The sequence below is a fragment of the Garra rufa genome, chromosome 14, assembly GCF_049309525.1.
Source record: "Garra rufa chromosome 14, GarRuf1.0, whole genome shotgun sequence".
Taxonomy (NCBI): domain Eukaryota; kingdom Metazoa; phylum Chordata; class Actinopteri; order Cypriniformes; family Cyprinidae; genus Garra; species Garra rufa.
Genome location: NC_133374.1, coordinates 29,642,464 through 29,661,011, shown reverse-complemented (window position 1 = coordinate 29,661,011; position 18,548 = coordinate 29,642,464).

Genomic DNA, 18,548 nt, shown 5'->3' with positions numbered 1-18,548 from the left:
CTTGACTTGACTCAGGGAGGCCTACCGTGACTTGACTTGACTTGTGACGAACAGCGGTGACTTGACCTGGCTTGTGCAATCCAGTTGTGACTTGACTTGGCTCGTGAAGGTCAGCTGTGGCTTGACTTGGCTCATGAAGGTCAGCTGTGGCTTGACTTGGTTCTTGAATAACAGCAGCAACTTGGCTTGGCTCATGAAGATCTGCTGTAACTTGGCTTGGCTCATGAAGATCAACTGTGGCTTGGCTTGGCTCAGGGACAACAGCAGCAACTTGACTTGGCTCATGAAGATCTGCTGTAACTTGGCTTGGCTCATGGAAATCAGCTGTGGTTTGGTTTGGCTTAACATAGACAACCCAGCTGTAACTTGACTTGATTCAGGAACAACAGCTGCGACTTGGCTTGACTCATTGGGCACAGCTGTGACTTGGCTTGACTCGTGGGGAACAGCTGTGACTTGGCTTGACTCGTGGGGAACAGCTGTAGCTTGGCTTGACTCGTGGGGAACAGCTGTAGCTTGGCTTGACTCGTGGGGAACAGCTGTAACATGGCTTGACTCATGGGGAACAGCTGTGACTTGGCTTGGTTTTACAGGAACGGCTGTGACTTGGCTTAAATTTGTTGGAGTAGCTGCTACTTGATGTGATTCAGGGGGTGCTGTAGTGTCTTGAGGTGACTTGGGGTGTGAAACTGTGACTTGTCTTGGCTCAGGAAGTGCTGTTGTGTCTTGGCTTGACTTATGGAGAACAGCTGTATCTTGGATTGATTCTTGGAGAACAGCTGTATCTTGGCTTGACTTTGCTGGAGCAGCTGCGGCTTGATGTGATTCAAGAGGTGCTGCTGTGTCTTGACGTGACTCTGAAAGTGCTGCTGTATCTTGCTTAGACTCTGGAAGTGTTGGTGTGTCTTGACTTGACTTATGGTGTGAAACTTTGTCATGACTTGTCTCAGAATGTAAAGCGGTGTCTTGACTTAATTCAGGAAGTGAAGCTGTGTCTTGACCTGACTCAGGAAGTGAAGCTGTGTCTTCACTTGACTTTGCAGGAACAGCAGCTGTGACGTGACTTGGCAGGAACAGTAGCTGTATCGTGACTTGACCTGGAAGAAACAGCAGCTGTAACATGACTTGACTTGGCAGGAACAGCATCTGTAACGTGACTTGACCTGGCAGAAACAGAAGCACCACCTCGAAACAGAGTTCACATGATGAGGCTCAGGCATGGCAGCCATCTTGGCCGGGGACTCAGACGGGGCAGCCATCTTGTGGACTGGCTCTGGGATGGCGGCCATCTTGTGGACTGGCTCTGAGATGGCGGCCATCTTGTGGACTGGTTGTGGGAGGGCGGTGACAGGTGCAGACTCTGGACGGACAGGCATTGTGTGAGCAGGCCCTGGAGCGGCAGGCATGGCGTGAGCAGGCCCTGGAGCGGTAGGCATGGCGTGAGCAGACCTTGGCTTGGTGGATGTGACTTGAGCAAACTTTGACTTGGCAGGCATGGCATGAACTGGCTTTGGCATGGTAGACATGACTTGAGTAGACTTTGGCTTGGCAGGCATGGCATGATAGGGCTCTGACATTATTTGAATAATTCCCGACATGACTTGAGCAGGCTTTGGTTTGGCCGGTGTGACATGAACTAGTTGTGGTGTGGAGGTTACTGTGGGATTGCAGGGTCCCTCCTCAAACAAAGTGCATAATCAATGTAAGTTTCAAGGGTCCAGTGTATCTTTCCTCCAGGTAACCCTGAGCGAGTGGGTTCATCTAACCCATAGCGGAAAAGGTCCTTCAGAGCAATATCATTAAAATCAACTAAATGACACAGTCCACAAAAATCCTCTACATACTCCTCCATTGCTCGGTTACCTTGACGAAGGCAGAGGAGACGAGAAGTTGCCTGGTTCATACTTGATTGTGATTCCAAAAGCCGCTGGATTTTTGGGAGGCGAAGTATTCTGTAACAGGCAGGACTCGTAGGAAGCGTGTAAAATCCAAGTGCAGGCTTTATTCAAACAGATCGTGGTAATACACGCAGGGTCAATATCCAAACAGACAGTGGCAACGAAGACAGAGCAATGGCGTAATCCTTTAAGCAGGCAGAAAGTCAAAAACCAGGGAGAGCAATCCAAAGTATCAATTAAACAAGGCTATGTAACAGGGCGAAAACAATAGCAAGGAACGGGGCAAAACTATGACAGAAAAACAAAGACTAAACTATGACAAAAGAACAAAAAATGTAGCAATAACAAAACAAAATAAACAACAGTAGAAAAATGCTTGGTAGAGTCTGCTAGGCAAAACAATACTTTGCGAGGGCCTGTTTGGCATGACCCTGCTTAAATGGCTGACAAACAGGAAGTAACCATAGAGGCAGCAGAGGGAGCAGCAACAGTCAGTGTGAGTAAGGGCTCCCTCTGCTGGCCTGGAGTTACACTGTGATGTCATAGAATAACCATTTTTGCTTCCCCAAAGAACCTTTCAGTGAAGAGTTCCTAAAATAATTATTTTAAAAAACATTTAAAAAATTTAAATAACTTTTTTCAACAATAAAGCACCTTCTCTGCATTTGAAAGGTGCACTGGATGTTCAAGATTCTTCATGAACCCATCGATGCCAATAAAGACCCTTTATATTTAAGAGTAAACGCCTACATTGTCTGTCATCCACTGGAATGCCACTCTCTCGCGAACGAGCATAGGACAATTAGCAGTTATTACAGTTTATAAAGTTTTAAAGATGGATATTTTTTCTTACAAAAATGGATTGACTTGCTTCAGAAAGCCTTTTAAACTTAAAAAAGTAAGTGTTTGTGCTGCCTTAAAATTTTAAGTTTTCTCCACTCAAATATCCACATTTTCATGTAGTACAACTTAACATTTCATGTTGACTAAACTTAAAATATTAAGGCAGCATAAACAATTACTTTTTTAAGTTGAATCAACTTTTCTTTCTTTTTTTATGAACTATTGAATCTTAACAGCCATTCACTGCCATTAGAAAGCTTGTAAAAACCAGGACATTTTTTATATAACTAGCTGTATTCGTCTAAAAGAAGGAAGTCATATACACTCAGGATGGCGTAAGGGTGAGTAAATCATGGGGTAATTTTCATTTAAGTGCCATTTGATGACAACCACATTATGTGTATTAAGGAAGTAGAATGAAATTGTCCTTGTTTCAAGTCCAAAAAAATAATCTTTGTAATCGCGTAGGTTTAGATATTATATTTCTTCCTTTCATTTTTTTTTTTCTTAACCACAGGGAATTAAGATGCAGAATGCTCTATAAATAACCATATGTGTATTTTATTAATCTTGATGGGGAATGACCATGGGCTGTTTGGAAGGGTTGCTCTATGTAAACATGTAACACATAATAACAAATCTCACAGATTACATTATGCCTCTTCTTGTCTACAACACGGCAGGGAGGCCTACAGGCTTCATATGTGTGCATTTTAACTTCAACAACTGATTTATTTTTATTGTCCCTCTTGTTATGAGGATATTGCGTAAATGGGAATATTTATAATCTCAATAAACTGTAGGGTATATAGGTATATTTACAGTCTTAATATACTGCATTGGGTATAAGTATATTTACAATCTTATACCAATGAAAATATGAAACTCTCTCACATTTTGTCTTTGTGGGGCCACTAAATGAGACATCCTGACTGATAGCAACCCATTCTTTCATAATCACTTCTTGGAGTATGTCAGAATTACTGGGGTTTTGTTTGTCCACCCGCCTCTTGAGGATTGACCACAAGTTCTCCATGGGATTAAGATCTGGGGAGTTTCCAGGCCATGGACCCAAAATTTCAACGTTTTGGTCCCCGAGCCACTTAGTTATCACTTTTGCCTTATGGCACGGTGCTCCATCGTGCTGGAAAATGCATTGTTCTTCTCCAAACTGTTGTTGGATTGTTGGAAGAAGTTGCTGTTGGAGGGTGTTTTGGTACCATTCTTTATTCATGGCTGTGTTTTGGGGCAAAATTGTGATTCCACTCCCTTGGATGAGAAGCAACCCCACACATGAATGGTCTCACGATGCTTTACTGTTGGCATGACACAGGACTGATGGTAGCGCTCACCTTTTCTTCTCCAGACAAGCCTTTTTCCAGATGCCCCAAATAATTGGAAAGAGGCTTCATCTGAGAATATGACTTTGCCCCAGTCCTCAGCAGTCCATTCGCCATACTTTTTGCAGAAGATCAATCTGTCCCTGATGTTTTTTTTTTTTTTTTTTTTTTGAGAGAAGTGGATTCTTTGCTGCCCTTCTTGACACCAGGTCATCTTCCAAAAGTCTTCGCCTCACTGTGCGTGCAGATGCACTCACACCTGCCTGCTGCCATTCCTGAGCAAGCTCTGCACTGGTGGCACTCCGATCCCGCAGCTGAATCCTCTTTAGGAGACGATCCTGGCGTTTGCTGGACTTTCTTGGATGCCCTGAAGCCTTCTTAACAAGAATTGAACCTTATTCCTTGAAGTTCTTGATGATCCTATAAATTGTTGATTTAGGTGCAATCTTAGTAGCCACAATATCCTTGCCTGTGAAGCCATTTTTATGCAACACAATGATGGCTGCACGCGTTTCTTTGCAGGTCACCATGGTTAACAATGGAAGAACAATGATTTCAAGCATCATCCTCCTTTTAACATGTCAAGTCTGCCATTCTAACGCAATCAGCCTGACATAATGATCTCCAAGCCTTGTGCTCGTCAACATTCTCACCTGAGTTAACAAGACGATTACTGAAATGATCTCAGCAGGTCCTTTAATGACAGCAATGAAATGCAGTGGAAAATTTTTTTCAGGATTAAGTTAATTTTCATGGCAAAGAAGGACTATGCAATTCATCTGATCACTCTTCATAACATTCTGGAGTATATGCAAATTGCTATTATAAAAACTTAAGCAGCAACTTTTCCAATTTCCAATATTTATGTAATTCTCAAAACTTTTGGCCACGACTGTAGAACGTCCATGTTTCTTAGTTCATTGTCTGTATATTCTGGTTCAAATACACCAGCTTCTACGTCAGCAGCACCTCAAGCATGCGTCTTGGTACTCTCTTGAACGCAAGTCAAAGACTGACAACAGAAGAGAAGAAATTGTTGAAAAAAAAAGTCATTAGTTTTTGTTTTCTTTGCGCACAAAACCTTACTACTTTTCTGGGCCATAAAATGTTTCAGTTGTGCTGCTGTCTATGCAGGGTCAGAAGGCTCTCAGATTTAATCAAATATATTTTAATTTGTGTGCTGAAGATGATAAGAAAAGCTTTTTTTTTTTTTTTTTGCAGTGTATATACAACATATGATCCAAACTTATTAGTACAGCTGTTTTGTTCAGTGGATATTTCACCCAAAAATAAGTTATTTCATTAATCATTCACTTTCATGTTGTTCCAAACCCATGTAACCTTTGTCTTATATTTTTATGTCTTGTTTCCATGCAAACTATCTAAAAATTCTTAAATCAAGAGGGATTTTCTAGAAGAGTAAAAATTATGTTCTTGTTTTCAAAAAAAAAAAAAAAAAACACAAGTCAAAATTAAGTAGAACAAGCAAAATATTCTGCCAATGCAGTAAGCAATAAATAAATAAATAAATAAAATAAATAACAACAACAACGACAATAATAATAATAATAATAATAATAATAAATAAATAAATAAAATCTTATTTCAAACAGAAAATAAGATTATTTTTCTTGCCCCATTGACAGATTATTTTGCTTGTTTCAAGCAGAAACACACTTGATTTTGAATAGCTTTTTCTGAAAACATAATAATTGTTACTTGCCTAGAAATTCCTTCTTCATTTAAGAATTTTTAGATATTTTGGCTGGAAATAAGACAAAAAATCTAAGCATGAAAAGTATTTTTGGCAGTATAAACATCCTTTTCAGTATTCATTCAGAATATTCTTACACATCTGTTCAAATCTAAACAAAAGTAATTGTGTGCTGTGTGGCACAGGAAGTTGTCAGAAGTCAAACTACAGGAGAAACGTGCTATTTATTTTTAAATCACTATAGAGATGTGTCATAGTAACAGTTTCATGACTCACGTTTGCCGTTGCTTGTGCTTTTGTGTGCTATTGTCAAGGACATAAATTCACATTAATGAGCTGAATTATTAAAATGCACTGTAACAAATGAGCAACATTTCAAGCAGTACAGTCATCTGAATATATGCAGATGTATACAAGAATATATATATTGTGGCGGGAGGGGCAAACGACAGACACAGTGGGTGTGGCGTCAGGCCTCGGAGAGGCTTTTATTAAACAGAAAAATGAAAGGGAAGTGTCCAAAAGGGAAATAAAGTGTCCAAATAAAAGGGGGATCTGGTGTCCTCGAGTGCTGGGGTTTCGTGAAGGATGGGCAGTGTCCGATAGGGAAGGGTCCAGGTAAGGGGCGGAGTCCGGCGGCCGCACGCGTTCCCCGCGCTGGACCGGGGTGCTAGGGGCGGCGGCATCTCTTGCGGCTTCGTCCCTCTCGAGCTGTCCGGAGCTTCCAGCGGGGAATACGGCCCGGCATACTGGCCCGTCGGCCGTCTCTGGTGCGGTCTTCAACCGGACTGCGGGTCCGGCGGCTTGTTCTCTTGGTGGCGCGGGATTCCCTCTTCACCCCTTCCTGGACCCGCGAGGACACCAGCGTGCATGCACGGGGGAGAGACCGGTCTCCTGAGGAGAGGCGCGCTCGGCATTTAAACAGCGGTGGTGATGAGGCTTCATTCCATTCAGGTGCCCTCATCACACGCCGCCAGCCCGAGACGATAACTCGCCCCTCCTCTCCCCTACACACCCACTCCCATCGGGAGCCTGGAGAAGGGCGGCGAATAAGGGACGGGGTGGTGATGAAAATAAGGGGGGGAGGCAGCCGACTCGTCACAATATGTAGCATGCAAATCAAAGCCTCGTCTTTCAAATGAAAGCATAAGCAAATGAAATGCACATAAATATAGACACTAACACATTTTTTTAATAGATGGATTATTGAGAATCTAGAATCTTCGATGGAAATCGTTCACCCTCTGTTTAGCTGGTTTCAAAACCAACTGCTTTGGTGTGAACTTTTATAGAAGTAAAACACCTTGAAAGGTTTATTGATTTCGCATAAATTCTCTTTGTCCCTCTCCTGGATGATCTGCTATCATAAATCCTACCATAAATCTAATCCAGAGGGAAATTCAAATGAATCATGTAAAGCGTGGGATTGAGAGATCTGTAGCTTTCATCCACTCCGTATCATTAATTAGTCAGTTTCGCCAGGGGTATCTCACCCCTCATCTCCCATGTCTAATAGACAATAGGGAAAGCTCTGAATATCAAATCATTAATAAACCGCATTCCAGTTCAAGCTCTTATGGTAACTAACCGTCACATCAGCCTCAGTAGGTATTGTGATGGAATTCCCACACATATTTAAAACTACAGGAAAGAGCCATAAAGCTTGATTCCCGGAGCCAGCTAATGCATTTGTCCATGACATAATGGCATCAGTGAAATGAAAAATGAATAACATGATATACTGTAGCCTAATGTGTGGGGACTGTGTGTTGGTGAAAGCTGAAGTATTCAATCATTGGCTTTAATATGTAAGGTAGAATACTGATTGAATTAAAATAAATTCATTACATAAACTGATTACGGTATTACATTATGCATTATTTAAAATTATTTTCACAGTCAGGAGGTACTACCACTTACATAATCTAATATTATTCAATGGCATGGCATTTTGGTAGATACTGGCTTGGGAAAAAAAAAATAATAATAAATTAAATTAAATATTTTAAATAATTTTTAAATTATTTTATTTTATTTTATTTTATTTTATTTAAACTGATTGTGTGTGTGTGTGTGTGTGTGTGTGTGTGTGTGTGTGTGTGTGTGTGTGTGTGTGTGTGTTTTTTTTTTCTAAAAATGAAATGTTATTTTAGTAGATGCTTGCTTGGTGTTAATTAAATTTAAATTAACAGAAATGGTAAACATATTTTTCTTTATTTACTACAAATTCATAGTCCTCCTTCATACATCTGTATTTCCATCAGAAGTTTGTATCTTAGTGTGAATATTTTTATCCTTGAGTATGATGCAATTATTTAGCCTGCACATAAGAAGCTTCATTGCCCTTGTGGGTTGTATTATGTAGGTGAACACGAAGGTAGACTATTCAAACGTTATACTGCCAGTGTAAGTAAATCTGTAGCACATTTTAAAAGCTTCACATAAAACTTCTTTTACCATACAATATTCCCAAAGAGACTTTGTAAGGATATGAAGCATATTCTTCTGATACTCCTTTTTGTTTATTTGATGGGTTGCTTTCGGGTTTTTTTTTTTTTTTTTCCATCATGGTCACTATGGAGGAAAATTAACTCTTCACACAGTTCTCTTTACAATTTCACATGCAAAATGCACTAAAATGACCAAAACACTTTATATACTGTATGTCTCAAATCAACTAGCAAAGGTTTTCACTCCACAAAAACAGTGTCAATCATTAAACAATGACCTAAAATGTTTTCTTTAGTAAAATCTGTTTATAAAACACTTACAGCCCTCTACGGTACAATTCTATAGTTACATTACAGTACAAAATTACTCCCAGGTTTCCCCTCTGTGATTACTCTACAAATGTAGCAAATTGCTGTTGTATTAAGGTTTGTATTATGAAAAGAGTTTGTATGTGCAAACTGGCCTGTAGGTACGTTTTGTTTTGGCGGAATGAGAACAGAATTCATAAAATTTGAAAGATGTTGTCATTGGATGTACTTTGTCCCAAAGCAATGGAAAACGATCCACAGTTTAGCCCACACAGACTGCTTTTGAAGAGTTTTGAAGTATTGAGAAATTAGTCCTAGCAAAGTGCAATCTAATAGATTTCATCGAGAAAAACTAAGTGAGCATCTTTTTTTCTCCTTTTTGGTTGACCGTGCACTATATTTCTGTATCTTTTGTGACAAGCTTCAGCATTTTTATAGGTTCATTTGCACACCCAGCCAACCACACAAGTAGTTTTCCTAACATGACCTCTCTGAGATATACAGAATATGACAGCATGGTCTCTGGAAAACAAACAGCACAAATTGAGGTGAACATAGTGGCTGGACTGTTAACGCAGTGTTCCTTAAAGGGATGGTTTACCCAAAAATGGAAATTCTGTCATTGTTTACTTATCATTATGCTGTCTGTCGCTTTGTAGCACAAAACTGCTGGACTATTATGGGCAAAAACATTTGATGTATCTCATATCTTTTTTTTGTGTGTGTGTGTGTGTGTGTGTGTGTGTGTGTGTGTATGTGTTTTGCAGCAGAAAAAAAAAATCAGGTTTGGAGCAAACTGAGGTGAGTAAATGAAGAGTAAATGACAATTTTCATTATGCCTGCACTCACAAAAATAAGGTTCTTTATTGGTGTCTATGGTTCAATTAAGAACCTTTAACATCCATTGAAATCTTTCCTTTGGACAAAAGGTTCTTTATAGTGGAAAAAGATTATTCTCCCTACATTCTTAGAACCCTTTCCACTCTTAAAAATAAAGTTTTTTTATTGGCATGATTGATTCCATGAAGAACCTTTGAAGGATTAGTTCACTTCCAGAATAAACCTTTCATAGTAAGTTGCTCACCCCCATTTCATCCAAGATGTCATCCATGTCTTTCTTTCTTCAGCTGAAAACAAATTAGGTTTCAATTCAATTGCAGTTTCAATGCAGCTTCAAAGGGCTCTACACAATCCCAGCCAAGGAATAAGGGAGTTCCCTCTCAGTCGGTCTCTTCGACGTCACGTCGGAGACCGACAAATTGGGATATCGCTTTAGAGATACCAATCCTCTTCGTGTGTAAACTTAACGAGCCAATGCACATTGGCATGCATGATTGCATCCAGCTGTCGCTGATCACAGCGTGAGCATAAATTCACAGCAGGTGCAATGCATAGACAGCATTTCGCTTCAGAGCCGATCTTCTCTACGGAAAGACGGAACGAGCCATTACTACAAACATTCCTTACTCTTCACTGCGGTGTTGGCGGCATGGCGCGTCATGCCTGGCTCCAGGTGATGGTCACGATCGCTGTCTGACGTGTCTGGGTATTGAGCACGCTCAGGCAGCGTTTGTGGATGAGTCATGCCGTCATTGCGGCGGCATGTCCATCACGGAGTTGCGGACCAGACTCCGCTTCCTGCAAAGGGGCGGGGTGCCAGTTCCTCTGCCCAGATCTACCGTTCCCCCCGGCCAGACTTCTCGGGGGAGGACGATTCCGGATCTCTGCCATCCGCTGGGCGGTCAGCGGTGCCTGAAACCGACCCCGAGATGATGGCTATGCTTGCCCGGGCCGCCGAGAAGGTAGGGATTGAATGGAATCCTCCATCACGTCCCGACCCTTCTCGGCTGGATGATTGGTATCTTGGGGTGGCTCGCGCTGGTTCTCAGCTGTCCCGCCGGTGGAGCGCGTGGTGGCGACGCAATTTTGTCCCGGCGCCGCTTCCACTTGGCGGGGCAACCCGTTGCTCGCCTGTAGGCACTCGTCGGCTCTGATCGGCAGTGCCTACATGGCTTGTAGGGCTGCTGGCTCCGCCCTACACGCTATGGCGTTATTACAGGTCCATCAGGCCCAGGCACTGAAGGACCTGTACGAGGGTGGTCATGACCCGGAAGTTCTATGTGAACTCCATATCGCTACGGACCTCGCGCTACGAGCGACGAAGGTTACAGCGGGCTCTGGGTCGAGCGATGTCCACGATGGTGGTCCAGGAACGCCATCTCTGGCTGTGTCTGGCCGACATGAGGGAAGCCGATAAGATCAGGTTCCTAAATGCCCCCGTGTCCCAGACCGGCCTCTTCGGCGACGCGGTGGAAAACTTTTCCCAGCAGTTTTCTGCCGCACAGAAGCAGACTGAGGCTATCAGTCACATCCTGCCCCGGCGTGCTCCCGCTGCTGCCTCCACCCAGCCGCCGGCGGCACCTCGGTCTGCTCGTCGCCGAGGGCGGCCCCCTGCTTCCACCTCCGCTCCACAGCAGCCAGCGCAGCAGCCTTCACAGCGGCGCCGTGGAGCCGGTCGCAGGGCGCCCACCCCGCCAGTCCAGGCTCCCACCAAGACCAGCGGGAAATGCAAGAACAAGCGTCCCTGAGACGGGAGACCCAGAGATGGAGGAAGCTGCTCTTCGGGAGGTGGTGAACGCACCACTCCCTGCCCCGGAGGAGGGCCAGGCGGATAATCTTTTGTTTCTTTTTTCCCCGTCATCGGCCTCACGGCTGGTGACACCCAAATTTTCAATAAAAGAGCAATTTCCACTATCTCTGGGTCCCCAGAGGGGACAGCGGGTGTTGCACGGGTCAACCTCGGGCCTCACCCCCTCTCCCCTCTCGCCAGCAAACGGCACTGGGCGGTTGGAGAGTGCTGTAGAACGGACTACTCACGCACCAGCTGCCAGAACGCAGGTAAATGTCTCGCACACACTACACACATACACACTGACCCCGCTTCGGACCGGCACAGAGAAGCCCGAGCGGGGTCCCTGTGTTCCACTTCGCTACCTTGCTGGCGAAGGAAGCTATAGAGCCTGTCCCTCCAGCCGATATGAAGACAGGGTTTTACAGCCCTTACTTCATAGTACCCAAGAAAAGCGGTGGATTACGTCCGATCCTGGACCTGCGCGTCTTGAATCGAGCTCTTCACAAGCTACCTTTCAAGATGCTCACGCAGAAACACATCTTCAGATGTGTCCGTCCCCAGGATTGGTTTGCAGCGATCGACCTGAAGGACGCGTTTCCATGTTTCGATCCTTCCGTGCCACAGGCCATTCTTGCGGTTTGCGTTCGAAGGCAGAGCATATCAGTACAAAGTCCTGCCCTTCGGGCTGTCCCTCTCGCCCCGTGTCTTCACGAAAGTTGCGGAGGCGGCCCTTGTTCCCCTCAAAGAACAGGGCGTTCGTATCCTCAACTACCTCGACGACTGGCTGATACTAGCACAGACTCGAGGTCAGTTATGCGAACACAGGGACCTGGTGTTGGCACACCTCGCCCGCTTGGGCCTTCGGGTCAACTGGGAAAAGAGCAAACGCTCTCCTACGCAGAGGTGTGGGACTGGACTCGGTCAACCAAACAGCTCGCCTCACACAAGAGCGTGCTCAGTCAGTGCTGAACTGCTTGAATACGTTCAAGAGCAGGAAAGTGGTCCCACTGAAACAATTTCAGAGGCTCCTGGGGCATATGGCAGCAGCTACGGCAGTCATACCGCTTGGACTGCTCCATATGAGACCACTTCAGCACTGGCTTCATGGCCGAGTCCCGAGGAGAGCGTGGCAGCGCGGCACTCTCCGGGTCAAAAGTAACCTCGGCCTGTCGCCAAACCTTCACCCCGTGGTCAGACCTAGCTTTTCTTCGGGCAGGAGTACCCTTAGAACAGGTCTCCAGGCACGCTGTGGTACACGGATGCCTCCACCACCGTTGGGGGGCCACGTACAACGGGCAGGCAGTGTCAGGGGTTTGGACGGGCCCCCAGCTACACTGGCACATCAACTGCCTAGAGCTGCTAGCAGTACGCCTTGCCTTGAACCGTCTCAAAGGGCGCCTTCGAGGCAAACACGTGCTGGTCCCTACGGACAACACTGCGTTGCGTACATCAACCAACAAGGTGGTCTACGCTCCCGTCGCATGTCACAGCTCGCCCGTTCTCTCCTCCTCTGGAGTCAGAAGCATCTGAGGTCGCTTCGTGCCATTCATATTCCGGGTTTGCTCAACCGTGCAGCCGACGAGCTCTCACGAGCTGCGCTTCCCGGAGAGTGGAGACTCCATCCTCAGTCGGTCCAGCTGATTTGGAGACGTTTCGTGGAAGCTCAGGTAGACCTGTTTGCTTCTCCGGAAACGTCCCACTGCCAGCTCTTTTACTCCCTGACCGAGGGTACACTCGGCACGGACTCCCTGGCATGCAGCTGTCCACGGGGCCTACGCAAATATGCGTTTCCCCCAGTGAGCCTTCTCGCACAGACATTGTGCAAGGTCAGGGAGGACGAGGAGCAGGTCCTGTTAGTGGCTCCTTACTGGCCCACCCGGACCTGGTTCCCAGACCTAATGCTGGTCTCATCAGGTTTCTCAGGGGATCAAGGAGGTTGAATCCTCCTAGGCCCCCCTCCGTACCCTCTTGGGACCTGTCTCTGGTGCTCACAGCACTACAGCGGGTCCCCTTTGAGCCTTTGCAGTCAGTCGAGCTGAAGTATCTCTCTATGAAGACTCTGCTCCTGCTTGCACTGGCCTAGGGGAGGGTAGGGGACCTGCAGACGTTTTCAGTCGACGATTCGTGCCATCAGTTCGGTCCGGCAGATTCCCAGGTAACCCTGAGGCCCTGGCCTGGCTACGTGCCCAAGGTTCCCACTACTCCCTTCAGGGATCAGGTGAGGAGCCTGCAAGCGCTGCCCCCGGAGGAGGCAGACCCAGCCCTAGCTTTGCTTTGTCCTGTCCGAGCATTAAGATGCTACGTCGACCGGACACACAAAGCTTCAGGACCTCAGACCAGCTCTTTATTTGTCACGGAGGACGGCAGAAGGGGAAGGCCGTCTCCAAGCAGAGGATGGCACACTGGATAGTGGATGCCATCGCCCTGGCTTATCAGGCTCAGGGCGTGCCCTGCCCGCTCAGGTTGCGAGCTCACTCAACTAGAGGTGTTGCATTCTCCTGTGCGCTGGCTCGTGGCGCCTCGCTATCTGACATTTGTAGAGCTGCGGGTTGGGTGACCCCCAACACGTTCGCTAGGTTTTATAGCCTTCGTGTCGAGCCAATCTCCTCCTGTGTTCTCACCTCAAACGGGTAGAAACACTGAGAGGCACTGGCTCAGGTCGGCTTGCTATCTTCTCCAGAGTGTCCATGTAGACCCTGTCGAGTTCCTCCTTCCTCGGCTCCAGACGTGGCGGAACGTCTAGGCGCCAGGCCCTCTCTCGATGAATCTTTAGAACCGATAGAAGGCTCAGGATACATGAGAGACTTAAGTGCATCCCATATGTCTTCCACGGTACCCACAGAGGCCGTGTTTCCCCGGTAACCTTCTACCATCTTCACGAGGGTTCAATCACCTCCATCACCAATCTTCCATATGTCCTAATATGAGCCATATGTGTATTACTCCGAACCTCCTGCAGGATGGGTGGGAGCTCCGCACGTTCCCAGTGCTCCAGCTTCACTGAAGTGGGTAGTGCTATGTTATTCAGTGACTGGTCTTTTCTGATCCGCCCTTGGTCTAAGCAAAAAATTGGAGGCCAGTAGGCTTGCTCAGGACACTTGGGGGGGGGGGGGGGGCAGCAGCTGCGGCACTTTGCTAGGGATCCCAATTCGTCGGTCTCCGTCACGTCCCGTCGCCTCAGCTGCTGTACCACCGCTGTGCGGCCGGGCCCAAGTTCGGCTCCTCAGCGAAATCCTGTCTATGCATTGCACCTGCTGTTTATTTATGCTCACGCTCTGATCAGTGACAGCTGGATGCAATCATGCATGCCAATGTGCATTGGCTCATTTAGTTTACACACAAAGAGGATTGGTATCTCTAAAGCGATATCCCAATTCGTCGGTCTCCGACGTGACGTCTCCATTCCCTCCTTCAGGGAACGAGGGTTACATACGTAACCGAGACGTGAATCAATTTTGCCTCTCAAGGCTGTGGTTCTCTCGGTTGGTTGTGCATCTTTTTCTTCCACACTTTTTCCTTCCGTTCAACTTTCTGTTAACATGCTTGGAAACAGCACTCTGTGAACAGCCAGCTTCTTTGGCAATACATTTTTCTGGCTTACCCTCTTTGTGAAGGGTGTCAATGATTGTCTTCTGGACAACTGTCAGATCAGCAGTCTTCCCCATGATTGTGTAGCCTAGTGAACCAAACTGAGAGACCATTTTGAAGGCTTAGGAAACCTTTGCAGGTCTTTTGAGTTTAATAGCTGATTGGCATGTCACCATATTCTAATTTGTTAAACCAAAGACTTAAATTACTTTAGTCTGTGTGCATTGAATTTATTTAATACACAAGTTTTACAATTTGTGTTGAATTACTGAAATAAATGCACTTTACCACGACATTCTAATTTATTGAGATGCACCTGTATATACTTTTTAACCACAAATGCTTGTCTTGCACTAGCTCTGCAATGAAAAACCGCAGCTTCACACATCACATTGGAAATGTCACACGCAGTTGCTTATTTGTCTGTGTACTCTGGTTCAAAAAGGTAGTGTAGGGAAAAAAAAAAACTCCATCTCATTTTCTCCTCCAACTAAAAAAAATGTCTAACATTGTTCTTTGCACATTCACTTTGCAAACACTGGGTTGGTACTTCCATCTACGTCATGCATGACCTTTCCAACGTGACTATGTAAGGCATTAAGTCAAGCTAGTACAAGACGAGCATTTGTGGTTAAAAAGTTTACGCTTTTTTTTTTTTTTTTTTTCTGAAAATGGCCAATTTGTAGCTGCATTGAAACTCCAATTTGGACCTTCAGACCAATGATCACCATTGTGATGGTGGCAAGTCCACTATATAAAGAAAAATCCTGGAATGTTGTCCTCAAAAATTTTAATTTTGAAGAGTATTGGGCAACCAAAATGGGTTCTTCCACAGAATTGCTTGGAAAACTCGCTTTTGCAACCTTTGTTCTTAAGAGCATATGTAGGTAAAGACGTGTTATAGTATAAGAGACAATCATTTTGATGAAATGTGTCCATCTAGTGTGTTTGCGACATAAAGGATGTGAGTGTTCTGGTGGTCCGACACAACGCCGACTCCAGACTTTGAGTATGCGGACCAATGTTGCATCAACGCTATTGCAAATGTCATTTAGTGGGCCATTAGATGCAGACAGGCATTCAGTGATGCCATGAATTATCCAGGGCTCATCTGTGGCAATATAACCACACACCTTCCAGTAACGTTGTTGTGACTCTTAATTTCACGCCCCACTGCCCCCCGAGTCAAGACCTGATCTTGGATCAGGTCACAGAATCACAGAGTCCAAGACAACAGGGTCAACAAAAAGAAAGAGAACGGAAAGACACTTAGGAACAACCCTACTGTGAGCCGAGATTTACAAGCGGCAATTCAACGGGCCGATCAAAGGTTAGCCGTCTATGGAAATGGATTGAGTGTGTCAGCGAGGGCAGCCTTACCTCATTACGGCACCTTTGAGTGAGTAGAGCTCTGGTAAGCGGTTCTTAATCTGTTTTAGGTCTGTTGTGTTTTAGCAGACACTGAAGAACAAGTCAACAAAGGGTTGATGATATTCCAAAAGCTGCGTGTAGGGCTCAAACGTGAGAAAATCCTGTGAGTGGATAAAGCAGAAGGGCTTTGGTTTAGTTTAGCAGAGGTGAATCCAATTATATTTGCAGAGGGCAATTAAACAGCTATATGAATGAGGGCTGTAGAGTAATCATAAATTATAAATGCTCTGCTTTGTTCAGAAGTGCTCATTTCAGTCTCGGGATGATTGCTTCAGAACATCACGCTGTCAAACCCTGAGTTTAAATGTAATGCTTTGGATATTTGCAAAACAGTTCACAGGGCTTCATAATAGGTTGCTGATAAGTGTTTTGGACGAGATGAACTTGTTATTTTAAGTCGTTTCCACATTGACACTGCAAAATGTGTAATCATTAATCATGTACATTATTTTCTATTCTTTGCAAACTTAAATGGTTTAACCTTAAATTGGGGTTCTGTGTGTTCTAAGTGTTCTAGATTGTTGTTTTAAATTCATGTTCAAAATCATGATATCTAGCTAACATAAGCCAAGTTTAATTCTGATAATTTTTCACCAAAATCATGCTATCTAGATAACATAGGCCAAGTTTAATTTTGATGATTTTTCACCACTATAACATAAGCCAAGTTTAATACTGATTAATTTTCACCTAAATCATGTTATCTTGTTAACATAAGCCAAGTTTAATTGGTAACACTTTACAATAAGGTTTCTTAGTTAACATTAGTTAACCACATTAGTTAACATGAACTAATAATGAACTGCACTTATACAGCATATATTAACTTTAGTTAATGTTAGTTTCAACATTTACTAATCCATTGTTAAAATTTTGTTAACATTAGTTAACGCAGTGTGAACTAACATGAACAAACAATGAACAATTGTATTTCCGTTAACTAATGTTAATAAAGATTAGTAAACACAGTAACAAATGTTTTGCTTATGGTTAGTTCATGTTAGTTAATACATTAACTAATGTTTAACTAATGAACCTTATTGTAAAGTGTTACCGTTTAATTCCGATGATTTTTCACCAAAATCATGTCATCTACTTAACAAAGGCCAAGTTTAATTCTGATGATTTTACATTTTCACCAAAATCATGTTATCTAGCTAACATAAGCTAAGTTTAATTTTGATGAACTTCCACCAAAGTCACGTTATTTAGCTAACAAAAGCCAAGTTTATTTCTGATTAATTTTTACCAGAATAATGTTATCTAGCTAACAATAGCCAAGTTTAATTATTTCAACAAAATACTGTTTTATTTTTATTTATTTTTTTTGAAAAATTTGAAGTATTGACAAAAAATTACGCACTGAAGTTAAACCAATATATATAGCATTTTCATCAGCTATATGAATAAACATTTTAATGGCATAAACCTTTTTTCCATTATTGGCCATGACAAGGTTTTGAACAAATTGCTAAAATTGAAGCTTGTCTTAAAAACATCAGTGACAACAAACCAAACAGTAATGATAATTCCAGCAAAAGTTAATATTTTGTCAGCGGCCATTCAGTGCTCATTAACCCACTGAGAGCAGCCTGACCTCGGCCATATATCTTTGGCGACTGGGTGATTTAAAATGTTGGCAAGGCAAAATAAAATCTGAACTACCAACCTACAGTAGTTTACATTAATGCATCAGTGTGCATAAAATGTTAAGTGTTTTAAAATTTAAAGCATCATAAACATTATATGTGCTTCTTTTCTTAATAACATTCAGATATTAACGGGCAATTTTAACATTCAAACACTGATGCAATCATGATGAAGAAATGCTCCTAAAGTCTTATCTTTTAGTTCTCTTCACTTCAAACAGACGAGGAAAGCCAAGCAGGTGGGGAATAATTTAAGGTACTTTAAATGTATATGGGACACGTTGCCTGATTTAGTCTACCTGCTCATACTGCAAATCAGCCTTCATCCCTAAAACCCTGATGATTGGAGTATCAGCACCACTAAGCAACTTGCATTTATCTCATACAGAGTGTGTGACTTGTGACACATGAATGATATTCATATGGCTATATCAAAGACATTTAATGAATAGTGACAGTCACATGATAGAGGTCATGTTTCAGAGCCTTGTGAGCTGTCAGGAGCTGTACTAGCTTCCCAAGTTAGTATCATGAAATGTATTTTTATTAGACTGCTATATAAGATGACTGAACAGATACATTTATACTAAAAAAAAAAAAAAAAAAAAAACATAAAAAAAATGCTCATATTCCCCCTTGTAAAATTCCATTTTAACTATGTCCTTACTACCTTTTTGGGCCTTGAACATGGTAG